The 27,987-nt window shown below is 37.3% G+C and overlaps 1 long non-coding RNA gene across 1 annotated transcript in view; it reads right to left on the bottom strand.

The window, feature by feature from the left end:
* Positions 1-950: 950 nt before the first annotated feature.
* Positions 951-27,987, bottom strand: part of LOC146767540 (uncharacterized) — a 59,806-nt gene continuing 32,769 nt past the window's right edge. The window contains exon 3 of the long non-coding RNA XR_014954725.1: positions 951-26,848. This is a non-coding gene — a long non-coding RNA (uncharacterized LOC146767540). The remainder of the gene's footprint in view (positions 26,849-27,987) is intronic.

Here is a 27,987-nt window from a genome sequence, read left to right on the forward strand (position 1 = left end):
AGAACAGGACTTGTCTTACTAAATCAGCCTCTGGAACAGCATGTCCTTCTCCACTGACCAGAAGAGGATCTGGCTGACAGGCTGGGACCAGAAATTTAATTTTTATCAATTAAATTTAGGTGATATGAATTCCTTTTTATAAGAATGATACTCTAATTATTTTTCTGCCATTAAAAGCCAGGTCTGCTTGAAAGTGACCTCAGGAGCTGGCCTCTCCTTGCAGCTCCAGGAGAGCTGATAGGCTTTAAAAAAAGACAAACCCACACAGACATTATGAGAACCCACAAGTGGGCATTCATAGTTCCCATTACTTGTTCTGTAAAATGAGAAGGGGAAAAATGTTTAATTTTCAGGACATTTCAGCTGATAACATGGTCACAAGAGACATCACAGAAGGCATGAGGCGAGGAGGTGACGTGCCAAGGATCACCTATTTCATTTCAAGGTGTGTGACATCCCCATACAGGGACTGGCAGGTGCATCAGCAGCTGGTACTGCTTCGTTTTTTGTCTGTGTAGAGACACTGCATTGCAAGGGGGGTACAGGCCACAACCAAGGAATTAGAGCTGCTGAGGACTTCAGGCTTTGCTGTAATAGATTTGAGCTTTCCACTGTCATAACTGATGGAGAAAAATGGGCTTTTAAATAGGGATCTGTGATAAATAGTAAATGTTAACATTTCAAAGAAAATTATTAATCAGTCAGAGGAAGCAATGTCTCTAGGTTTCAAGTGCAAAATATTAATAGATTTCAAACCCAGGAATGTACTTCTGAAAATGATGGGGTTTGGCATCCACCAGAATTTCATTCAATTTGTCCTCTCAAAGTGTTGTGTTTTTCTCTAACATGAACTGATACAGGAAATCAAAACCTTATAAAATAACTGCAGTTATGTAAAATTTGCTAACATTCAGCCACGGCATCCCAGATTTATGGTTCATCACATCTACTCAGTTTTTAGTAACATGTTTATTTGTACTCCTTGGGGAAACACTTTTGCTTCATGATCAAATAAATCCAATAAAATCAATTTCACATGCAAATCACAGAAACCATGGAAGTGATTTCACTTCCAAACCATTTGAACCCTTAAGGCATCATGTAACATGATGCCAGTCTGTGCTTTGAAGTATTGCTCATGAGATTTCCAAGATGTTGGTGATCCTCTGGGTGGATATTCAGCAGGACCCAATGGCTGGCAGTGTTACCTGTTGCTGATTGGAAACATTTTCTCTGCACCTCTTTTTGTGGTTATCCTGGAGCAAAAGAAAATCACACTAACAAAACCACACGCAGAGAGAAGATAAGCAAACACATACAGAGCGACTGTAAGATAACCTTCACACTGTGTTTAAATGGTGCCCATCTTTTATCTCTCCCACCACCTATGCTTTTTCTCTCACACAGATACACACCTGAGGATAGGAGTCATCACACTTATCTCCATTCATCTAAAAATTCTCTAGTCTAAACTGATTATCTAGGTTTCCTCTAGAGCTTGTGCAGGGAGAAAAAGCAAGTGGCAGGCACATCCAGATGGCAATTTAGTCACCTGCACTAAACAGTCAGGATGGGGTGAATCAGTTTGTAGAAATTCTCTTCTCTCTCTCCTTTACCTACAGATGGAACATAGACAACCTGGAGAAGATAACTGATAAAGTTAGGTAAGGTGTTTCCCACTCCACACATTGGTACACTCTGCTTTTGGAGATTGTGTTTTCCCTTGTTAGGATTTATCATGGTAGAAGGAGAGACAAATTTTTCACTAAGACAAATAAACAAAGCAGTTGAATCTAATGTGAGCTCAGACTACATCTCTTTGCTAGTGAGAAAGTGTTTGGAAAACATCTTCAAATTTTCATGCACCAACATGTTTTCCACTTCAGGTTAGAACTGGTAGTGGTGAAATAGCACAAGAAAATCAACCTTGTCTCTCGTGCAAAGCAGATCCCATGGGATTTTTTTTTCAGGCTGAAAAAGTAAAGGATGTTGAATAGTTCAGTCAGATTTTGGGCAATAGTCCACACTTTGGGGTTCAGCAAACAGAGCAGAGCACTTGTGAGGTTTTTCATAGTCAAAGATTGCCTAAACATTGTTTGAAACTGCAGACTATACAGTAAATAGTAGACCAGCTACGATGCAAGACAGGGCATATAGAGAACACAAGGCTCAGTGCATTAACTCTGTGTAATTCATGGACTTGGTCATTATTTACTACAGCTCTGAAGAGGCTACCAACAGCCCCCTCAGGAATTAGCACTCGCTCTGCACTCGTAGCAGAAACATCCATCCAGTTAAAGCCCAATATACCTCTCAGAGAAGACGAAGCAGAGTGTTATGGAGATGGAGAGTTGTTTAATATGTGTCCCCACGCTCCACGTCTGGAGAGAGGGCTGCTCCTTTCTGCCTGCAGTTCCAGCCAGCACTCAGTACTGGGGAGCTGAACACACTGAAGCAGCAGCAGCACATAAAGGTCAAAATCTCCACCAGCCTTGTGTGCCCATTCTAAGATAGCTATCACCTGATATTTTCAGAAGACAGAGCGCTGTATAGAATTTGCCATGTGAAAGAAACAAATTTCCTTAATTTATCCCATAACAGTGAATCCACTAAACTTTCAAAAAGCAGACCTCAAATGCTTTATGCTAGCTGAATGTTTCAAAATCATGATTTTTTTTTTTTAATTCATTACCTGCTGTAAAAGGTTTGGTTTGAATGTCTTGCTTAGAGACAGAGATAAAAGAGAATATAACGGAAGAAAAGAGACAGATTTCTTTGTATCATTAGATAAATGACTAAATTGCAAATCTTTCCTCTTACTGTAATTAATGCTTTGTTTCCTCCCATTTCTGCAAAGGTCCTATGGAAAACATTTCATTAAACAAACCTTTTAGATTTCACTCTTTAGACTTTTCACTACATTTTAAATGTGTAGCTGAAGAAGGGTTCGAGACCTTACCTATAATACTTTGAAATTCTGCTCCACAAGTCTTCATGAAAATAATCCTGCAGTTGTTTAGGTTTTTTTCCTTCTTATATGCCTACTTTACTAGACAGAGAAGACACTCTCAATGTGACTATCTAGCTTTTCAAAATTTTTCATTGTTCCTTTCTTCTTTTACTCTTCAAAATCATTTAATAATTTATGTTGCCTTTCTCCTTGATTCAATACCATCTAGACTCTGCGCCATTAGGTTAGGAACAATCCCAAAAGTAAAATTTCTCAAGACAACTGGTTAGGGAGTCACAGCCATCAGTGCTGAAATTTGATGTCAGATCTCCCTCTAAGTAAATTGCCATTACAGTTTTTGGGTTAAGAGGCTGAGCCATATAGTTCATATTGCCAAATTGCCATAACTGGGTATTAAATAAAATCCCCAAATTTTATAAAGCTGAGAAAATTTTCAAGGTTCAACTTAGAGGTGCAAAGTCTGCTTTGTCCCAGTCTGATGGGAAATATCTTGCACTGGTGGTCAGCTGTGTTTGGTAGGAGAAGAGGACAATAGGCTGCCTGATGAGAAGCAAAGTGTCCATGGTCACCCTGCCATTAGCAAATTTGGCCCCTGCCCTTAGTGGGCATCACCACTACCAGTGACCCAAGTCAGAAGAAAATCTGGAAATTGATTCCTAGCTTCAGCTCTGTTTTCTAAAGAAGGGATATTTCGAGTCTCTTTCTTTGTGATTAAGCCTTCGACATGCAAGCTGCTGGAAAAACTGATATAACCAGATTGTCAGGGTGGGAAGAAACAAGCAGCTGGGATCCCCATCTGCTGCAATAAGAAGCTAAACTAAAAATTCTCGCAACATACTCATCTGAGGTAAAATGAGTCAAAGAAATGTATTTTTATCCACAGAAAAACCCCAAAAAATCTCTACTTTTCCTCTGCTTCCTTTTTCGCTACCTCTTTACAACACACTCAGAGTACTATCATCCAGTATGGACAAGGATTTTAGCTGAATCCATATGAACAAAATCCAGAGCACATAATATCAAGGGCATAATGCCTCATTGTCTTCAATGATACTGAAGAAATGTGTAAGTTGTGGTGTTTCCTCTGGTCTGTCAATAGCTCCCTCAATTGCCACTTCAGGATGATGGAGTCCTTGGTGTCACCGAAGCAGTGTTAGGACATTCAGTGAAGCCTCTTTCTCTAAAATGCTAGTCAGAAAAACAAATAAATGGCAACACACAATTCCAGTGACTGTGAAAAATAGGGAATATTATTTTAAAACTTAGTTTCAAATATAATAAAAAAATATAGACTGAGAAGATGTAATTTACTTCTAGGATGGGAAAAAAACCAAAGAAAACCAGGAAGAAATTGAGAGTTTGAAATATGTATAACTAAAAAAAACTTCTTGACATATAATATCAATAAATTTAAAACTAAAATCATGTGACCTCCCTGGCTTCCTTATTTTAATTATTTTTCTTTTTAACATAAATAATACATTTAGCTTATATTCCTTTTCAAGTATATTTCTAATTCTATTCCTTCTATGTTAGTTTTTATCTTATTCTTACTAATTAGAATTCTTTTCTTTAAGTATAAACTGCTTCTGATTTTTCTACTTCTTGGTCTTGTTTTAGGGTTTTTTCTCTCTTCTTAAGTCAGTGCATTTTTGATATTTGAAGCTTCAGCAAAAATAAGGGAACAATGCCTGAGATATACTTTATTCCTAATGCAAACTTATAATGAAAGATATTTCATTTAAAATTAATTAAGAATTTTAAGATATTAACCATAGTGATAATTTTGCTACTTCATAGGCTTATATAAGCTTACATCAAAATGCAGAGAAAAAATGCCAACTTTTCTCCAGGTAAGACACTTTCTGATGCACAGCATTATTATTTTTTAACACAGAAAGCAATTTAATTGAAGTAATTGTAATCTACAAAGACCTTCACCCTGCTCCTTAGATTTCAAAACAGATTTTCTATTTGCTTTATAAATGGAGAAAAGCTGAGAAAGAATGCAAGACAGGAACAAGTGACAGAAGGAGAGATTTCATCTTCAGGGTACATACAGCTTTATAAAACAAACAAAAGAAAACCAAGATGCCTGAGTCGCCTGGGTTTGAGAAGCCTTGGATTCAAACACATTCAGCTTTGTTTGGACAAAAAAAAAATAGAGAAAAAAGAAAAAAGTTGTTATTGGCATGTATTACCCTATCAGTCTGCTAGATGTTATCCATACCTCAAATCAGAAATAGATGATGTCTGTAAGATATTTTTTAACATTATTTTTAACTTCACAGACATCAGAGTAACATGGTTCCATGGAAGATGCATAGGTATTGATATTATTATTTCAGAATAGTTCAAAGTACAGATATATTTCTGCTCTTTCCACATGACTGCTTCCCACGGGAGTGTCGTTTCCCCTGTTTTATTCCCATATCCAACAGCTTCAGCTAAACACCTTGCTCAAGTACTTTATCTTTGAAGGAGGGTTTACGGGTCAGCACTTGGGGTGTATTCATCAGTCCTGAGCCCAGGAGGCATCCCCTGTGCATGGCCTGGTAGGGCACAGCTGGTATTTGGCCAGGCTCTGCAGCAGGGAGCCCACAGCAGCCAGCCCCTTGACAAAACCACAGGCAATGAGCACAACTTGAAGGATAAAATGACTAAAAAAAAAAAAAAAAAAAAAAAGAGAGAAGGCAGCACTATACCATGGCTTATTTGCTATGGCAAAAGCAACTTTAAGGGGGTATAAATAGCATGCAGAACTCTTCAGCATTGAAGGCGTACTGAGGATTTTGTTGTTTTTTTTTTTTTAAAGCTCCCTTCAGATTTGGTGCATGAATTATCACCTCTAATAGCTGATAATTAAACCACTTCAGCAAAGCTGTGAAATAGAGAGTACCAGCAATAAAATCTCAATCTCACCTGGCAATTATTTTGAAACTATGCTCCAAATAACCAGATAAATAAATCTGTGTACATCACAGGCAATTCTCTGCAGGCTGGCAATTCCATAAATACTCACACAGATGTACATATCCATAACCACATCTATGTGTATAACCTTCAGTGAAATATGGAATAGGTCTTTAAATGAATTGCACAACCAAGGAGAATATGATAAAACTAGAGGTTAACTAAATAACACTGTAACTGCTCAAGAACAAGATTCAAAAATCTGGATAAAAATAGAGTTAATAAGCAGATTTTTTTATTTATGGAATCTGAAAAGCTATCTGGTGATTCTGCTTATTGTTCTGTTTCAGAAGTAAAACAAACTGTTCTAGGGACAAGTATCGATTTCACCATTAAAAGAAAACTATCCATTCTTAAATATTAAGTGATGATATTATCTCTTTCCATGACTGCCTTCTTATAGGCAACAAAATATAATCCACATTCAGGTAAACAATAAATAGCTTTAGCAGATACAAAATCTACTCATCCCACGCATCTCTCAAATGGAAAACTGAAAGGACATTTTGGGAAGCTATCCTACTACAATATAAAGTAAAAGCACCCTATAATAGACTCTGAAGTGCCACAAACTTCAACAGACAGAGGAGTTTAAAGCATGTCAACCTTTTTGATCTGATGAAAAATGTCCCCTGTGTTTCCTATGTTCTAAGAAAGAAGTTTTTGTGCTCTAGAGTGGAAGGATAAATAAATTTAAAAAGTACCTCATACAGTAGTGTGAGAGCTCCATTAGGAAGCTTAACATTTAGAATCTTGTAATAAAATTATGGATTAAAAGGATCCATACCGAATTCTCCTGTACTCATCCTTGCTTAGAAACCAGTAGCCTTAGCATTGGAGTATCTTTAGGGAAAGAAGTAAAACACTGGAATATTTTTGATGGTTGACAGTGCAGTTGTAAGTTTGTAATCAGGTCCAAGGACCTCTTTCAATATCTTCACCTTCCTCTTGAAATTATGAAATTTGCTTTATGTTTTCCATATTTTATTTCCAAGACATGCTGAGTTTCAAAAGCAGTAGTGAGTTTTAATATTTTAAGATGCACTTGAATTGTGTTTCCATCCCTTCTTTGTAAGTATGACAGATAAAAAATTTGTTAATTTTTAATTTGCACACAGACGATCTCTTCCTATAGCCACACAACACAGGACCTGGACCTGCAAGAAAAGCACCAAGCTGGAAACATGTAAAAAGAGACAGTGAAAAGGAGCACATTAGGGCCATGTGCAGTAGCAAATTAAGAGGGGAGAGAAAGCTCTCCATTTTTAAAACCACAATATTCCCAGTGCAGAAACATTTGAAAAGACTCTCAGAAAACTCTATCATCAATGTTGAAAAACACAGTCACTACATAATAGGGAAGATGAGATAGAAGCCATTCTGTGTAAAAGCTTAGTCACAACTGGATGATGCCATTTGTAGACGAAGACCATTTGGAGCAGAATGAATCTGTTTTACTCCCATATAAGACTGCTCTTCTTGATGTAGTGTCACATATTTTTTCCCTTGAAATATTTGAGATAATTATGTTTTATTAGTTATGGGTGTCCAAAATTGCCCCAACTCAAATTGTAGTGAGAAGTAAATTTGAAGAAGGAATTTAAAAAAATAAAAAAAAAAAAAAAGAAGGGGAGGGGTAATATGCATGAACAGACCTTGAGAAAAATTAGGATTATATTGGTTTCATAGATTTCTCAGAGTTATTCTTAATTTGCCCAGCCAGAAGAGCAGCAGGCCAAACATTTCATAGCTATTATTTGATTCAGAAATGTCAGTGCAGAAGGAAACAGTGGCAGTGAATAAAGTTTTTTCCCCAGTGAATGCATACATATCATTATAATTGAACTCTTTATTTTATAATCAGCACAGTCACTAAAATAAAATATAACCCAAATGCTTTAGATAATGCCATCATCACTTATGACAGTCATGTTTCATGCAGTAGTTTTCATTAGAGTGTAGGCAAGCAATTACTTTGTTTTTGTAGTACCAACACCTCCCACTCTATAATCTACATAAGAATCAAGGAGATAGAAGTTTTCAAAATTTCCCTAGAGCTGACAGGGAGAGAACAGCAGCAAGAACAGCAAACATAGAACATTTCAGTTTTGAAAAGCTCCTGCAAATTTTGCTTTCTTATGAAAGGCAGGTTTCAGATAAGTCCTAGTGCATCAGGAAGGTTTTTGACTTGAAATATCATATTGCTAGAGAATTTGGCTATATTTCCTATTTTAAATCCAAAGTCATAATTCAAGCAGCTGCTTGTTCTTGTGAAGAATGAAGGAAATGCAATTTGTACAGTTGCACAGCTTCTGAGGAGGTTTTTTGTCTCTGAGTGGAGATTGTGCCTAAGAGGTAGGCTGCAGCCTATTTTCATGTCTACAGCTTTGGTACAAGAAGTAGTATATGGAATACATTCTGGTGTCACTTTTCAATTGCTTTCTGACAGGGAGTCTATTATAATTTAATTCCCTGTTCTCTTTATTAAATGCTGAATCCATGTCACAAATTAATGGATTTTAGGCCCATATTATCATTTTATATTTAATGGTACTATCTCATAAAATAGAAGCTCAAGACTGAAAATAAAAGAGGGGGAAGCTAAAAGAAATAAATTGAAAGAAAAAGTACAGAACAAAAAAAATGTTCAAACATGTCTTCTTGTCTCAGAAGACTAAGCATACACAATGATGAAAAAGTTACAGTATAAAACAAGATACATTAAAGGAATCCCTGAAGCAATTTATGCCAAGACTTCAGATAAGCTGCACTAATAAAAAAATTAACTGCACTGGTAAATTAGACAGAGATTGATAGGTTTTACAGATGGAGCAGTAAAAAGTGAGGTGGATAGTGAGATGGCAAAGTCAGTCCTAAGTGGATTGTGAGAAGTTACAGCTACATCTCACGGTATCAGCCATCCAAGTGGTTAAACATTAGATTAGACTCAGTGCTGCTAAGTTCAGTGCATGTGAGAAAAACAATTTTAACTGGAGGTATACTTCAAGAGCTTCTAAATTGTCTAATAAGCCTCAGGAAAGAGATTTTAGACTCATTGTGAATGCTCTTGGAAAATGTCAGCTCAGTGCCTACTGATAGTTACAAGAGCAAAAAGCGTCATCTGAATTGTCAGAAAAAGAATAAAGAGCAAAGCAGAACAGAAATTACTATGTTGCTGTAGAAATCAATGGCACACTCATTTCTTGGATTCTCTGTGCATTTTTGGTCCCACTATTACAAAAATTATAGAGTAGAGATGGAAAAGTACAGAAAAGGGCAATAAAAATCAGATTATTGAATAGCTTTTTTGGGGAAGAGAGACTAAATAAAGTATGCCTCTTCAAGCAATGAGTAAGGGAAAATATAATAGAGATCTATAAAATCAGGTTTTGCCAGGCAGAAATTGCAGAGGCACCACATTGACAATGGGTCATACAAAATGTTATTAGACAGTAGACTTAAACCTAACAAAAGGAAGTACTTTTCAAACAACACGTAAATTGTAAAACTCATGGCCACAGGCAGTTCTGAAAGCTGAAAATATAAATCAGTGAGGAATTATACTGGAAGTTAAATGTAGCAGTGTGAGTGTGAGCTCCAAGGCCTCAGCTGGCTGCTGGGAAGTTGGAAGGCAAAGTTGGAGAGCTCCATTTCTAATATGCCTTTTAAGACTGGAATATTCTGAGGGTGATATTTTCCTTTCTGGCATATGCACAATAAAAAAGCATTATAATGCATTTTCTTTCTCTTACTGAGAAGAATGCATATTAAAATTTTCTTGTTCCCTTTAAGTCAGAAAAAGTAAATATCTGGTTCTTTAGTACTGTTTCAGGCTGAAACTATCTAACTTACTGTCTCTTGCAGAACAGGGATAAAGCAGTGGAAGGTCCTTTAGATTCTTAAGTTCTTGGAAAATATCCAGTGAAACAAGGCCCAAAGAATCAGAGATTCCTTATGTTTTTTTAAACAAACACTGAAGGGAAAGTAACAATCACAAAACAAGTGCATGGAAGTACTTTCTGAAAGTACTGTGTAAGAGTTTTCTTTCTTGTCATGTCGGCTTCACCATTTTTGTATGACTCACGGAAGCTTCGCATCAGTCACAGAAAACGCATATGATTGTGTAACTCAAAATGTTCTGATATAATACAGCATCTACATACAAACTCAAGCACTAGAGAAAAGGTCACCAAAGTGTAGTATCTTCCTTAATAGTATCATCAGGTAGTTTTACTTCAAGGACCTTGTAATGTCTTGGTTTTGTCTGACATATAGTTGCATAGCCAGAAATGTCTCCAGAAATAGTGTGAGAAAAGTATTTTATTAGCTTCCTGTTACCAAAAAAACAATAACTTTCTTATGATTTATGTTTCTGCTTTTGGAAGTTTATGGTACTGCCTATGCTGTTAATAACATCAAGTAAGTAACAGTTCCTCTGCCATTTCTTTAGTCTTTTCAATATAGTGGTCTTAATGGAGACCCTAATGGATCGTAAGAGTAGTTGGGCAATAAATAAGTCCTGCTAGCTAGCTGATCTAGGTTGAGTTTCCCTGCTTTAAGATCTTATTGCACTTTTTCAAGTCCAGCAGCTATAAAGTCTGGACACCAACCCAGCTGAGTGCTGTGCCTGCAGTAAGTCTGGAGAACTCATTAGGCAAAGCTTGCAGTGAAACCATTGGGACTGAGTGCAAAAGCACTTATTTCTGGGTTGTGGCTTGAATCCAACCTCTTTTATAGCAGCTAAGGTTGCTGCATACATGGTCTATGTGTAAATAAATGGTGTTAATTTTGGAAAATATGTATTGAAATGCTGCTATACTTAGAAGCTGTCCTTATATATGTTTTTTTTTTAAATTATATAACAATAAAGAAAGAACAATATGTTTTTCTGTTTTGTTTTCCAACATATACAGCTAGCAGAGGTGGAGGTACTGAGTAAACGATGGGAAAGATGAAAATGAAGGTTTCTGGAGAAATGCTGGGTTAGTTGCAGATTTCCTCCACATCTGCCTATGGAGAGCTGAACAGGGGAGCACCTGCCTTCTGCGTGCCGTGCCCTGTCAGTCTCTTGTTCCTGCTGTCCCTCTGAAACCTCATGGGATGATCCATATCTCCATCTGCGGTGGGCACAGTCTCATCTGTACGACTGCATGGTTAGAACAGAGAAACAGACACTTCTGGGGCACAGTCACAGATATTTTAGTTGTTTACTTGAGGTTGAATTACACTCTAAAAGCAACTATTTGTTTCCACTGACTTTAAAGGGAGTCTGGGTGACTTGCTCTAATATAGCTATCTGTAGTACATTGCCTACAGTTTATGTGAGATGAATCCCCCAAATTTCTCTTGCTTGCTTTCCTGTCAAGACTATACCCACCAAATCTTTACTTCAGTTTCTTTTACCCATGTGATCTTCCCTCAGTGAAAATTAAGCATATGAACCGTTTTTTTACTGTGGGTCTTGCTCTGAGACACAAAACCTCAGTAGCCATGTCCCTGCTTTCACTCTCAGCTCTGCAAACAATAGCTCATAATCATCAACTGCTAGTCTAAACTCAGTTACATTAGATTTGATGCCAGTTGCATTGGTTTCCTCACATGTTTTCCAGCTGGCTGCCTATGCCCATAAAATAAGAGAAAACAGCATGCCCTGTAATTACTCCAGGGACTGGTTAGACAGGGTCTGCTCTTTGCTTTCCTTAGAGCATAATTCTGTCCTCAGTCATGGACACAGTCCCAGTAGTGTCCAGGAGAATTACTCTCTGGAGTTAATACTGCTGAGCCCCTGTTTCACTTCTCTTTAATCATGTTAATCTTCATCTTTTATTCACTAAACAATAACAATAGAACTGTAAGCTCGGCCTTACAGTTCTGTCTAAATTTAAGGCAATAATATGTAATCAATTTAGAAATTCTAGAGAAAATGGAAGGTTTAACTTTTTTGTTTCTGATACCGTAGGTGAGTTAGTCAGCTGGTCATTCACAAATCAGTAAAGTAAAAACAGAGAGGCAAAGGAATTAATTTTTTTCCCCTGTTAGCATATTATTTTTCTGCCTTTGAAGTAACTTCTTGTTCTGATTTTTGTAGTACTGCAAGTAAAACTGATCTCCAAACATCATAGTGTTTCACTGGGTGGCAGAAACAAAAAGGCTGATTTTTAAACCACTTCTATGGCCATTCTGATGGTCTGTCAGGAAGCCAATACTATTCAACACCTATATGACTGATTATACCTCAATCCCTCACCAGACAACCAAACAGATGTCACCACCAAGGATGCCCAGTGGCTGCTGAAAAATATTTCTGCTGCAGTGACATGGCCTCAATCAGGACAAAAGGGGATTTTCTCTGGGAGGTAATTACTTCTTACTGATATGAAATCTGAATGTTGAAAACAGTAAGACTCCTGAATAGTGTCTTAGATGGAACAAATTTAAAAATAATAGAGGCATCCAATCTTATCCACAAATAGTGAACATGAGCCTAGCAACAAATATTTTGCAGAACTAGGCTGAACTCTATTTGAGCAAATATCTTCTCAGAGTGTCAGGGATGACAAATACTGTATTCTTGACTGCACTAACACATTATTCAGTCAACATAACACATTTGAGTGAAGAAATACTCTGCTTTGAACTGATCTGTAGAAATGCTGCCCAGACTCAGGCATGGCATTCCAATATATTTCTGTTATGTTTTGCATAAGCCATTTCTAAGGAGAAAAAAACCTTGTGAAATACGAAATTTATACTAAAAACAATGAGTAAGTTGATGGTTTCATGACTTATTGCAGTATTAGAACAGTAACCTGTGTGTTTTCTTGCCTCCTTGAAATGCACTGTGATAAACATGCTGAGTTATTGTTAATGATAGTGATATGTAGTCCATTCACACAAGAAGAAATATATTCCAGATACCCATCTATCACAGCCTTAGTAAGCTCTGGAAATAAAAAGACATTCTTACCTCTATGAAGTCAGGTTTCTTCAGAGAGACAAGGGTAGCATTTTAACTATCTTCTGAGTCTCTACTTTATTTCACTCTGTTGCAACATTGCAACCTCTTTTTCTCTGTCTAGCCTAGCACAGATTTTTTTTTTTCAGCTGAGGAAATTTTCCTTTGTTTTCAGCCTCTCAGTAAGCTCAGTATGGTCAACAGTTAAATATGTAAGGTTTGTTTATTTAGTATTCTGGCTACATCCCAAGTCGCTCTTAAAATGTAAGTTTTACTACTTCATTTATACTCTAAACAACTATTATTATTTACAAGGATTTGGGCTAGAGACGTTTAATGTGAATGCCTAAAACATCATGCATTAATCCATACCAAAGCAGAGAATATAAAGGCCTGGTTTGCTTTAGCATTGACTTAAACTGGCTTTGCACCAGGCCTAAATTGTACAAAGTTTTTCAATGAATCAGATACTTAAACAAAGCCAACTGAGAGGACCTAAAGAGGCTACATGCAGGAGATATTGCCAAATTCCACGCATACAGCAATGTGCCAAGAAGCCATAATTAGAAGCCAAATATTTCCTCAGAACAAAAATCTGTAGCAAAGATGTAGCTTAAATCTGGCCTGTCTTACATGTTAGGTATGAATATTTTTTTGCACTAGTGCAGAGGAAACCTACAGCTGTCTAATTGCAGATCTCTCAGCTCATCTGCACTGATGAGGAACAAGACAGTGTTAAGGCAGGGGCCAAACACTGGTCTTTCAGCTAACTCGTGAGAGGGTTTGTGCCTTCCTGTTAGCCTTGCATGACCCCTGATGCTGTGGTGGGGAGGAGCAAGGAGCATCTGCCAGCTCAGAGCACATGTCCGGGCACACGGACAGTATGAGCAAAGAACAGTGACTGTGACAACAGGGAGAGCCACGTACACTTTTACCCTCCTGCTGTTGGGCCATTACTTTTTCTGTTTTTTTCTGAAGTGTTTCACAACTCCTCCTCAAATCCCTTAGGAGCATGTCCTGCCACCCTCTTTTGGAGGGCCCACAGCGGGGTCACACGTCACCCTTGTGTGTATCATGGTGGGGCTTCAAATGCTGAGGTGCTGGGAAAGGAAGATCTAGGCACATGGGTGTCCTAGATCTTGGTGTCATGGGTGTCATGGACCATGGGTGTCCACAGCTTGTTCAGCTTGTGGGTGTGCAGCAGTCATTGCAGGCTTGGACATTTTACCAGTGTCATGTCACCAGAGTTTATTTTGCACTAGGTGTGAGCATACTGTCACATACATACTTCAGAATGTATGTATAAACAGCTAGCAAATACAAGTTTCCATAAACATCTGCAGCAGATTTCTATAAGGAATGCCATTATAAACTATTGTAATATCACTATTCACAACTATGTGAATCAGTGAAACAGAGTTTTTACTGCCTCTGTGACAAACCTGGTAATGAAACAGGCTGTTTTTACAGAGACCAGCATAGCAAGGGTGTGGAAAATTAACAATGAACTTTATTTGCTAATAAAGAAATTATAACTTGAGTGGGATACTCAGTAACAGCTACTTAAAATTAGAAACTTCATCTTCAGAATACCTTTTCACTCTGTGAGCAGAACTATTTTAGGTTTTGTGCAGTACTATATAAGACCTAAGGAGGATTCTTAGGCCAACACAGAACTTTTTAAAACCTGGATGGATAAAAAAAGTTTCAAGTTGTGAATTTTCCTTGAGGACATTGCAGCCTGGGCAAGAATCCCATATAGCCTTCAAGATCTGTTGGTAAAGCTCCCTTTGGAGCTTAACCTCAAATCCCTTGTGTAAAAAGCCTGAAAAGGACACAAGAATTTTCTGACAGTCCTGAGTTCACAGAGACATGGGGCTTCTGCAGCCCAGCTTAGGACGCAAGGAGAGTAATTCAGTAAAGAATTTTGCTATGCTGCAGTACAACTGCATCTTAATACATCATCTGAAAAAGAAGTAAACTTGCGTTCTTTCAGATGAAGTAATTTTTTGTTGTAGATTAAGGGAAACAATTATCAGAACTACAGAAAACACACAATCTGTATGAAAGATCATGGTTGTTCTTCAAGGAAGACCTAAAACCTTGAGCAGTATCAGCACTGTTGCCACTGCACACAGCAATACGATAATGTATATACTGAAAATTGCAGTTGCCCAGCTGACAGAGCTAAACCCTCACATGATGCTATCTGCTTTGACTTAAATGCCAGTTTGGACAGATTCCAGTGAAGAACATAAAACTATGGCTCAGTGATTTCCATTCTTTGTGTTCTTCTGAAAAAAAGATAGCCTCTTCTGGTGTTTTCCAAAAATAAAATCAATCATTCAATGAAGGTATTTCCAGAGAGAGAATAAAGATGCCAACATAAGAGGTGCTGGTAAAGTGTCATCTGACTAAGCATAAGTCTCTGCAAAAAAATGTTTATTTGAATTGAACCAGGTGCTAGGAAAGGCATTAGGATGAAGACAAAGAAAGTTTAACATTTCCTGATATTTTTTGAAAAGACAAAAGTATGTAAAAGAACAAGACATTTAAGGGATTTTAAGGAGTTAAAGAACATTTTCGGTACAGATAGGATGACAACATCTGTGAAAACTTTATATTGCTTGAGTTTTAGACCAAGCAGTTAAAATGTGAGTTGAACTATAGAGCCTTACTGACTGTTATTACTATTTTTATTATTTGCTCAGTGCTGACAGAGCATTCTCAATTGTGCATGGCACAAAGATTGCCCCTTTCCTACCAAGAAGAGGGGGCTTGTAAAATTTACATCCATAATATGTAATTGATACTCATACACTTTTAACTCAATTCTTATAGGCTTTGCATAAAATGGCACATTATTAGGAGGGCTTTGAAAGAGAAGTTGTGGGTAATTTGGCAAACTCTGAATGGGAATTTGTCTCCTGCATGTTTTCCATGCATATATTGTCTAACCGTGTCTAGTCTTCTTTCCCCATTAATCTAATTTCTTTCTGATTGTTCTTTGCTTCAGAAGCTTAAAAAAAAAAAAAGGCAAAAAAAGTGCAAAGGGAATATTTAAAATTATTTCCATGCCATCATATGGAAACCAGAAAAATGTTCCATAATTCCCATAAAGAAAATCTTTTTAAAAAGGTAATTTTAAAGAGCAGCTGAAACTTCCCAGATTCATATTTTTTTTTCATAGAGCCACTGTTTAATTTACAGTAAGTCAAGAGGCAGGAGGGATGATAGAGTTAAGCTCATGCTGTTGAGAACAATTATCCTGGCACAGAGACATATGTAGCCCCAGAAGGTTGAACAGACCACCATAGCTTAAAGGCACTAAGATAAAAAGGCACGTGCTGCGTGGGCCCAGTGGGAGTAAGGCCACAGCCTGCAAACTCAGCTTCATTTGATTTGTGCCTTGCTTGCTCTCCCTCCCTTCACTCTTCACTTTTGGTTTTTTTTTTTTTTTTTTTTTTTTTTTTTTAGATTTTGATTTATTTAGTTAGACCCTGTACATTCATCGGAAATAAAAAGAGAATGGTGTCTGGGACAGTACAACAACATCAGTGTAATGTCTGCTACAGTCAAAAATAGCTGGGCCCAAAACTCATGGCAGCCTCTCTTTCTAAAAGACTGAAGACACCCCAGTAAGATGTACAGTAAAATAGATGAAGTCAGGGGAACATTCTGCACCAACTGAATAGCAGCAGCAACTATTCTCTTTCTTTCCCCTGTCCCATTAATCATGCTGGTTAATTGTTGGGATAATGATTTCACAAGTTCATGTAGTACACAAAAGGATTATCCTTGGATTGTGCAGAGCACCTGGCATTTACTCCTGCATATGCCAGTGTCTCTGCATTTAAATTTGAGGATGTTTTTCATTCCACTTTTTCCTATTATCCAATTTTGCTAGAAAATGAATTGAATGTTGTCAAGGATGGATATAAATGAAGAGAGAAAACTTAAGATTGCAAATAATAAATGAGAACTCATTGTTTTTCAAAAGGAAAATCTAAAGCACATAAAGATAGAAAAACAGGAAAATATTTTTGTCATGTAAGTGCTGTTTTCATACCTTTAAAAAAGAATTCAATCTTTTTTTTAGTGTCTAGGTATTTCATCTCTGCTTTAAAAACAATGGAATTTTTAATATTTTTTGTCAGCTGAGTTCAGATTTCTAAAAACAAAAGACTATCAAGACCCCTTTCTGTGATTTCAATCCTCACTGTCCAGAAAATTGTGATACTTATCTGTCACTGGGGCTAAAGGGAAATTGCTTATGGATGTCTGTAAGAAACCTATCTGAATTCTTAAGCACTTCATGCGTACTTATAAAAAAATTGCATTTATTTTACAAGCTGAGAGATCAATTAAAATATGTGTTATCCCTCATTGTTTTTTGGATTGATACCAATTTATTACTGTTTTACTCTAGTGCTTTTTTCCATTTGCATATAGAATTTAATTTTTTTTTTCTCTAATGAACTCTGCCAAACCCATTCTAAATATTGTCGATTCTCATTTCCAAACAGAAAGGAAGATACATGAAGTTTCCCTGCACTATTGAGATCTTTCAAAACCTTGTAGTTTTCCAGCAAGGTGACTCATGAGGCTTTATTTTTCCAACGTAATCACCCAGAGAAAGACTGACACTTTGGCAGTGCCAAAGCTTCCCCTTTTAATTCTGAAAACTTACATAATATTTGAGACATAAAATTACCCACCAAAAGAATAGCAGATAAAATATAATTTGGTTTCTCATACTTGTACTCTTTTTCTCCTTACAAATGGATGTTAAGCAGGTAAGTTGTTGCCATAGTAGTATTTTATGATGTCAGATGTATGCAACTTGCTCTTCTCTCTCTCTCCTTGGAAAAGAAGCTCAGCAGTAATCCTCACAGCTTATTCTGCATGCCTTGAGCTGCAGTATGAGAAATCCTTTTGTGGCATTTTCTTAGCCGAATTTTTGTGACTCCTCATTGCAAAAGAAATGGCCCTGTCTGAGCCAAAGCCAACAATCTCTTGGGTTGAAATCACAGACATATGTTTTACCAGAGCTAGGAATGGAAGACTGATAAAAAAACACAACCCAAAGTGACCTGGGTTTGGCCACTGTTTTGTAGGTGAGGCATCAGGGAATACTTTCCTCATTGACATGAAAGTCCATTTCACAATGCAAAAGGTGAAATTTATTCTGGCAGATGTCTTAGGATGCCCTGTTTTCAAGTGTTCCCTTTAGATGCAACCCTGGACCAAGTATTTAAAATTACTGAGTCAGAAATAGACCTGTCTGTTTTTCGTAGTAACTCCATGTCAACTTTCCTTACTCAAAAAGTATCAAGATGTTAATCTTTTCAAAAGGCAAAATTCACGCTTCATTTCAAAATGACAGCTTTCATTTTCCCTCCTCACCATCCTACCGCACTCATCAGATCACAGAAGATAAGCAGTACCTTGTGATCAGTTGGGAGTGTCATATCACACTGGCACATCACAATAAAAAATATCTCCAACTTCGCTTCAGCCCTAAAAGTTTCATGATCTTGAGTTGCAAATAAGTTTGAAACCACTACAACCAGTACATTGTGACTCCATGAGCAGGAATGAAGGTTAAATTCAAAGGCTAAATTATTTATTGCAAACTATTTGCTTAGTTCTGGCACTGAAGAACAGTGGAACAAATGGAATTGTTAGATGCAACACGTATTAAGAGCAAAGGCTGAAATCCCATTTCTGGTACTCCATGCTTAAATTTCCCCTGTGCTTTAAGAACTGCAGTGTTAGCTTTTCTCTCTCATTAAACTGCCTCTCTTCTATATTGAACCTAACTTGTATTTTTTTTTTCATTTTCAGTTTACCTAAAAATCACACATTCTGAAACATCCAATAGGTATAATGATTGAAAACAGAAATGCTCTATGGAGCAGTGAGTACATTTGTACAGACTGAACTGTCCAGGGAGGTTATCTCATTGCTACCATGACAGTATGCCACAGAAGCTATAACTCATTCAGAATGTAGAAGATTCATCTGCTTGTCACATTACAGGAAAACTGCAGGGAGCACGGACACAGCTCTGGAAAGATGGTGAGCTGATGGTGGGACCCCCACCACCAGCAGCCCTGCACCCACAGCCATGGCCCATCCCACCCTTTTCCAGGCTGTGTGAGCCCAGGTTTGGTCAGGGAGGAGCTGCTGCTGCCTCCGAGCGTGGCACTCCAGCCATGCGCCCACCCCTTGGAGCTGCTCTGGGCTCTCCAGCTCAGCAAGACCAGCTGAAGGCACAGAAACCTTTCTGCAGGCCCCTGGGATGCAGGAGGCCACTCCAACCCTTCTTTCTGCTACTCATGAAGTTTTAATGCTCTGCGTTATTTTTGTATACTGCATCTCACAGCCAGGGGAGCATAGCATTTCAGTCATTTAGAGCCAAGCTCTGCCCTCGCTTACACCCATGCAGCTCATGGCCCTGGGAGATAAATATATCTGCCAACAAAGTATCATTCCAAGTTCCATTTCTTAAAAAAAAGGCCCACCAAAACAAATAGAAGGATTTTTCAGCAAATGAAATGTGGTCAGTCAAGTAATACTGAGCCAAGACTTGAGGGAGTTAGGAGCTAATTTGCTGTGATACAGTGCATTATGAACATGGTAGACTACAGAGGGTACAGCAACCTGGGTGAGTTCTCTACTTGCTTCAAATTCATGAAAATAAGCCACGTTTCTCCACTTTTGCATAAAATGGATTATTTCTTCCTCCAGTTCTCTCTAAAAGTAAGTAGTCATAGTTACAAAGCTAAATTTCTTGTGGAATAGCACATGAGTATTACTACACATCTTGTCAATTAAGACATCTGAAATTCTATCCTAAGGATCCTCAGTTACACTAAGACTTTTAGAGATAAAGCTCTCAGGTGTCCATTCTGACTTTCTATTTAAGGAAACATCCCATTAATCTCCATGTACTTCTTTTTCCCTTTTTTTTTTTTTTTTTTTTTTTTAAATACATTTACCAAACAATAAAGATTCTAACAATTACAGGACATAATAAAGCAGATTGAAATCCCACTTACAAATTTATTTTCCCACCTTTTTTAGAATAGGCTTCTTTGATAAAAAAAGCCCTCAAACATTAACATTGCTGCTCTAGGCTGTGTGTGAGTTTGTAACAAAGTCATGGTTTGGATCATATAAAAGCAATCTTTGGAAATGTCCTTAGCTCTGTTTTCAGGACATTGTTACTGAGAAGAAGTGTTGCACATCCAAAGGCTTGAATAAAGCCTTAGATTGATGTTCTTTTAGCTCTTCCCAAGACTAAGATATTAATATCTATTTTCTAAACAATTGCTGCAGGTTAATGCTGCAGAACAAAAGTGATGGGAAGGGGGGCTGTTCTCCACTGGAAACTACCAGGAGCTCACACCAAACTCTAGAGGTATGAAGCCAAATACCTTCTGCCTCAGATTAGCAGATGTGTGCATGGAAAACTATTTTTTCAGCTCACTGGTTATTGCTGATCTCTTCAGTGCTGGTTGCATACTGATGTGGCCAAAAAGCAGAGCTGTCTGTTTCCTGCTAGAGCTACTGATGCAAAACCCTGAAAATGCTAAACTGAGTCAATTATACTGTTGCTCTGTTGCCATCATCCCCTGTTTTCTCACTCATGTTGCAATCTGGCATAGTATTGGCATTCATTCCAAATTATGAGACTTTACTTTCATTTTGGTCTAAAATTCCAAGTTTCAAATAAATCAATTGTGAATTTGGTAGATTTTCATAAAAAAAAGTCTTCTGTGAGTCAGACATTTATTTTCAGGGTTTTTAAACATTTCAGAGCTCAGGAATAAATTAACAAGAAATCGAAAACATTCAGAATTCCCCAGCTGAAATTATTATAATATTTTAACAAGTTTGGAGTGTTTTTTTCCCAGTACTTGGAGTGTTTGTAGCACAAGTCAAGCATATTTATAGAATCATGGAAACTGTGTTTGTAAGAGACCCCTCTGGGTGTCTCAAGACCATTTTTCTGCTCTGAGCAGGTCTCTTACCAGCCTGAGAGCATAATGGCTGTGCCCTTTCTTAGCTGAGCAAACTTGCAAACTTCCACAGATGTAGATTCTGTAGGTTTTCTGGCTAATTTGCTCTGATCTCAAATGACAGAGTTTGTAGCAGAATTCAGACTTATTTATACTGTGATAGAGGAGTGATAATAGTTCCCAAAATTTAGATGGAGAAACTTAGATGGTGTATGTTGTCAGAAGACTTCAACCAGAAAGAATAAACAACCAACCAGACCCCACTCCCGCTGCAAACCAGCTGGATAGTGGGGGGTACTTCTAAGTGCCAAACAAAGGTGATCGCCACCCTCCAAGCAATTCTGCTTGTTTTATTTTGATTTAGGATCCAGCCCAGACCAACCTGCAAAATCTGCACTACAGAGATGAATTTTATACCCTCACAGAATTGTAATCTCTAATGAAAGTAAGAAACTTGACTGTGTCAGGCTATTTGTAACTACAGTGACATTTCTGCAGTTTTTTAAGCAGTCTATCTTATTTTGGTATATAGCATTCTGTCTTTTCCTTGACTCAATAGTCAAATCCTCTTCTTCTGAATACTTTTTGTGCAGCTAGAATAGAAAATTAATTCCAGCATAGAACTGGCTGCATTTAGTGATGAAATGAGGTAATTCTTATGTATTTACACATTCTAAGAATGTGCACATTTCTATTCACGTGTTTGTGTATATAGTATATATCAACATGGATCTGGAGATAAAATTGGTAATATAGAGATAGATATAAATAAACATAATTATAATTGCTATATAGTTTCATATTTGTAACAGATCATACACATTCATTTATAAAAAATTATCTAAATATTTAATTATGGAAGGATACATTGTCATTTTAAAATACTTATTTCCAGCAGCCAGAGAGTTATTCTTTCTAATTGTTTCATTTTTTTGGCTCCTCTTTCTTTCTCCCTTTCTTCCTAGTTTCCTCAGATATAAGAGAGCTGTTCATGCCTCCCAAGTGCATTGAGTCACATTCTGAAATCACCTACAAACTTGTATTAGGTATCCAAAGTCATTAGGTGCCTCTGATGGAACTATAATGAGATGGCACTAACTGATGGATTAGACCTTCTACTCAAGATGAAGTGAATGCAGTAATCTTTGAGGTGAAATGTGCCACAAAATAACACAACGCTAATGATATTTCAAGATTAAATGTGTCTTTGTGCCCCACTGAGCAAAATATACTGATTCATTAATAACAAACTAGATTGCTACCAAATGCATGCTACCAGCACAGAGTTTATATTGCTTATTCAGTATTCATATGTTTGAGTAGATACTCTTTTGAGGAGATTTTAGGTAGTTAATGTTATTTAGGATGGAATTACTCTTTTTACCTCAAAAAGCTGAAGGACTCTCCCAACTGAACAATGTTATCAGCTCTCATGCAGTTACCTTAAGATTTCTAGGGGCACATTCTGCACTGGTGCTAACCTGGAGACCTTGGGTTTCCAGTCTCCATGACAAATCCAATTGCTGTCTCAAGAGAGAGCAAGCATAATGTATCTTTCCCATAGGGTTGTATTTGTCCTTTCTATGAAAATCCCATGACATTACTCTCTGGAGGCCATAAGTTTACACAGTGAATGATGGGAGTATACCAGCTATAAGGATAGCTGTATTCACTTTCTCATACTATATTTTTTCTTTCAAGATCTTTCAGTGATAAATCTGAAACTTATATCACACATAACCTAAATGCAACTGCACTATCTCTTCAACACATTGTAACAAAGAAGTTCTGCTTATTCCTATGGATATTTCTCATTAAGTCTGTCCTTTTAAGAGATAAATGTTATTTTGCCACACCTTACCTGGCACCTGAATGCACATTTTGACCTAAGTGCTACAGACTTCATGCTGACAAAGTTCTCTCCTTGCAGAGTTTTTCCAAAGAGCTTTTGGGTCAAGTTTTATGCTTGTGACTCATGAATAAAAGCTCTCAGTGCTTCCTGTAACATTTCACTCAAGGTTAATCATTATATAGTATGGAGACAGCTGAGAAAAAAGACTCCCCTGCCTATACACTCTCCAGAATACTTTAAATGCTAAAATCCTTGTATTTTTCATCAAACTCCCTAATTACTTAATTAAAACTATAGTATGTGTCTAATAAGCTACTGCAGAGATTTAGTTTGCAGTAATTAAAATACAATGAAGCCTTTATAACCTGATACACCTTAGAATATCCTCTTTTCCATCCCCCTCCTTAACTCAAAAATCTTCTCATCTTTTATTTTTACTCATCATATCTTAGTTTCCTTGATGATACCCTCTGCCTCAGCATGTACTGAATTTACATAACATTGTCTCCTGTCCCCTAAACCTCAGTGCAATCCAGCACTGGTTTCAGCCTGCCAGCATCACCTGGTCAGCAGGACACTGATAGGCACTTTCAGACCTAGCTAGAGACAGATAAGACTGTAAGCTTGAAGCTCGCTCTCTGCTTGTCTGTTCCCAGCCTTGCAGTAGAGGTCTTCCTCAAGATCTGAGAATCTCCTGCACTTAACAACAAATCCAGGACACCCCTGCCTTGGTTTCACACCTGTGGCAGTCATTGACCACCAGGCAAATGAAACCATTTCCAATTCCTCTGCTCCCCAATATATACTGAGGTAATTACCAATCTAAAGGAGCAAAGGGTTAATTGAAAATCATAGGCTCTTTCAGATGGTATCAAGCCTGCAATTCTCCAGAGCATCCTGAAATAGTAATTACTCAGTGAGCACTTTTCCTTGTGCTCTCACCCCCTGAGGGTGACCTTACTCTACAAAAAATGTGTCCATCTCTTGTGTGCTTTATGCATCTTCCCTATGGAGTATGCATTTTATGTAACAGGATAATTAATTCTTCATCTCCACATCAGGGAAAAAGAGTTCCTTGAAGAGGCAAAGTAAAAGGATTGGGGTGATGCAGTTATCCCTGAAAGAGGCTTTCATGAGGCTTTCCTTCTCTTTTTTGCTTTGAGATATTGTTATTTAAATGGACTTGTTGCCAGCAAATGAGAACAGAGCAGGTTTGTGCATGCTATTTGAATATAATTGGTTTTCAACTTGGCTCCTCAGTATTTAGTGCATGCTGGACATTACTTGTTATGCTGTACTCTGTATCTGCTTTTCATACCACTTTTACCCATTTAGAAAGCTACAGTGCATCTGGTTCTGGTATTAAAAGATAGTCAGCATTACTGATGGATAGGAAATTCAGGACTGTGTAAACTATAGCTGTGCCATTGAAGAGATCCTATCCCTGTCTGCCCTCAGCTCACCTTCCACTTTTCCTGAACTTTTAGCCAAGAGTTTCATTCATGCATCTTCCTAATTACAGTCAGAGCTCTCTCTCAGTATGGGAACACTGTCTATAACCTCATCCCATAAAATTAAAGGAGCGATAGAATAAGGCATCTACATTTGCATATTTATAAGTAGCCTGAATGTCAAGATCAATGTCCTTTCCTGTCTTTGAACTGCAGAAAATTTGTAGGTTACATCTTGGTGTAGGAAATGCTGATTCTGTACACAGAAAAACAGGTGAACCAACCCAACATGTTCTTTCCCTGCATGGTCCCAAAAACCCATCCTTTCTTCCACAGTGCTGGAAATAATATCAATTGTTCATCCTGGGTCACTCCCTGCTGTAATCAACACACTATTCTTTTTTTACCCTTCTCCAGCTAACAATACATCTTTAGTGAATTAGTATACTCTCAAACCCTAGAACAGTCCTGGTTTAAGATTACAAAAATCCTGATGAATGCTGCTGATAGAAGATCCTGCAGATAACCATTCATTTCAAAGATACCAAATATATTTGCTCTAAACAAGTTATTCTGCAGATGCTATCAAAGCTAGACTGTCTCCAATATCTTCTTAAACTTACTGGCATTTCCAAATGGTAACTCTCAATGCAGGGATGTCTGAACAATAAAAAGACTTTTTAAAGTAATGAAGGAAATACATAGCCGAGCAAGAGCTTTAGTTTAGATCTCCTGATCCTCATTGCAGCCCATTAATCACCACTTCTATATGAAAAAAAAAAAAAAAGAAAAAAAAAACAAAACAAACAAAAAAACTCCAAAAAAAACCCCAGAAAGAACAATGAACAAGCAGAAGACTAAATACATGATGAGTGAATTATCAGTGTATAGTAAATTTATTGGAAATTTGTTGTGCTAACTTAACTTCTCTTATTAAACCCTTGGGCCCATTCACTTGTTCTTTAGACTAAAAAACCTTTTCTTTCTGCTTTATTTTGATGCAGTTTATTTGTTTTATGTAATTCTGGTACAGTATTGCAAGGAGGTAGCTAGTGCATTTATAGATGCATTACAGGCAACAAATGTGACACATCTGTTCTATCTCCTTGTCCCCACATCTGGGAAATCTCTGCATTCTTCACCTGGCATGACTTACCACATGACACAGCTCAGTGCAGATAAACATACAGAAATGGAAGAAAAGTTCTTGCTTTGTCACATCAGCTCAGTGTCAGCATTTCACTCAGACAGGACCTATTCTGGATAGACTCTCCCTGTCACACTTGGATCTGGCATCTGTGAGCAGTCCTCATTTCAGTTATTGAAAGAGACTGCTCAATAAAATTCAGGAACACAAAAGCCACCCTGGGCAAAGTGTCCACCTTAGATGTGTGTCCATTGTGCAGAGTTAAGTCCAGGTCACATTCCACCATGTAAACCTCACTGTATTTATACATTGCATTTAAAGCTTGCTTAGAGCACTGCATCTTCCAGACTTTCCATTAAAAAAATATCATCTAAATAAGTAAATACATAAATTTGAGTTCAAATATCAAATTTTTGGATGGACATGTACAGATCCTTTTGGATTTTACTTACAAATTTTTGAAATAGATTAATTCCACTTTGACTTCTTCCACTTTCATAAGTGATTGCAAAGCAGATAAAACAGTGGCTACTAAGCAAATCATACTGGTGACACTGAAATAATTTTTGAGGATATAATTATGAAAAAAACCCTGGAGATTTCGGATTTCATTAAAATTCACAAACTCGTGAGCTGTTTTAAAACATTGGTACCCTTGTGTGATAGACATTCTGGGGGTTTTTTCTTCAGTTCTTGTAGGGATACTAGGTTGAAAGCTAAGCAAAATATTAGGCCAAATAAATGAAGGTGACATTTTGTGAAAGCAGTGTTTTCTAAAAAAACATTGTTAGGAGTTTATCATGGGAAGAATGTCTGGTGCGTGGACCAATTTGAGGAAGCTCATGTTCATCAGTACTGTAGTCTGGCCAAAAAGCTGCCTTAAAACCTATGGTCTCAGGACATTGTGATCATATGGCAGGCATACAGTAGAAGAGAGTCTCCTGACAAAAAACATGAGCTGAGTACTAGTTTGAGCCACTTTCATGGGGAGCTGTGAGCAGGGCAGGAGTGCAGCAAATTGACTGGGTCCTGTTTTCAAAGAGAATTCAGGAAATGGCCAAAGAGCCCTTGGCAAACTTCTTGTTTGTTAAGGGACCCAAAACTGCAGACAAAGGCTTAGCTTTAACAGATCAAGTAATTTGAAGGCAAGAATCCACTGACAAGCCTGGAGACAAGTATGTACACAATCTTTTGCAGACATGCATTTAAGAGGTCTGTGTTATGGTAGTGTGGACCAGACACAGATCTTCTAAGAACAAATGCAGTTTTATTGCAGGAATGCTCATAAAGAAGTCAAATTTATAGGAATGTTATTAGCTGAAAGGATGAAGTATAATCTACCTTATTGTTGTGAATCTTACCTTTCTGTTGTGAAACTTCTCTAAGGATGTAGTGACCTGAAAGTGTTGAGGAGTTTTGCTATCGAAGCTTGCTTCTAGTGTCAGGGTGGTCTTTGTCCTCCAAGTGGGATTCTGCATTACAGAGAGAAAAGTAAAATAAATTTTCTCATATAGGAAATTTTTATATGTTGTGTTCAGTGTTATAAGTCTTTATTTTAATTTTGTTGGGTGCAAAGGTACATTTAAAACTGTCTTTCTTTCAAAGAGAACTAATGGAAGATATAGTCTTATGAGTTTGTAGGACATCACTAATTTATCTGAAGAGGAGTCATGAAAGTTCAAACTGAGGTCCTATACATAATAAGTCTAATGGCTGCTAAATAATTCCCAGTAGACAGTCATGAGCAATATTCATGAGGCCCCATTATTAGTTTAGAAAACCCTTAGTTGAACTCTAATTGCAGTTCCAGTCATTAACTGCAGTAATTAACATTAAGGACTGTAAAAGCTTAATAAACAGCTTTTCCATTCGTACATATGATGCTTATAGTGGAATCAGGTACTTACAGAGCCATACCTGTGGATTACGTTTGAAGGAAGAGCAGTTTTCAAACAGTGCTCAACTTGTATGATCTTCTTTGATATGTGCAGAAAAATAAATTATAACTATGACACTAAGGAGGCTTTTTATGACACTGGTAGCATGGTAGAATTAATCTTTAATTTTGTTCCTGTCCATGGTGCTACACTATAGTTTTTATGGGGGTAATGGAGTCTGTAATCTTCTGGGACCACTTGGTTGTTCTTCGTTTCAGCAAATCATCATGATTATGACAATGATTGTAATGAGAATTGAATTCATCATAATTGAACCAAATGCAAAACCAGGGAAGAAAACAGCTAAACTAAGAAAATACGCAAAAGAACCCCAAACTTGTTGCATAAGAAAGGCAAAATTGTTCAAACAGATGTGGAAAGAACAAATGGATGGAGATGATCTTATAATTTATCATTATATTTTAAAAAGCATGACCAAACACCAAAGAAATCATATACCACATTAAATGAATAGACATAATAAGTTTAGTCTATTTACTTTCAGAAGCATCCAAAATTTAGAAAGAGTCCACTGTGGATAATAAAGGCATCAGCCAGTATTACCATCAGAAAGAGCAGGTAGTGTGTCATGTTGGCTTGTTCTTACTTGAGAGAAATGCATAAATATCCATGAAAATATGATTGCAGAACCCATAGGGTGATATTAGAAAGAC

This window comes from Lonchura striata, chromosome 4 (genome assembly GCF_050655825.1).
Source record: "Lonchura striata isolate lonStrDom1 chromosome 4, ASM5065582v1, whole genome shotgun sequence".
Lineage (NCBI taxonomy): Eukaryota > Metazoa > Chordata > Aves > Passeriformes > Estrildidae > Lonchura > Lonchura striata.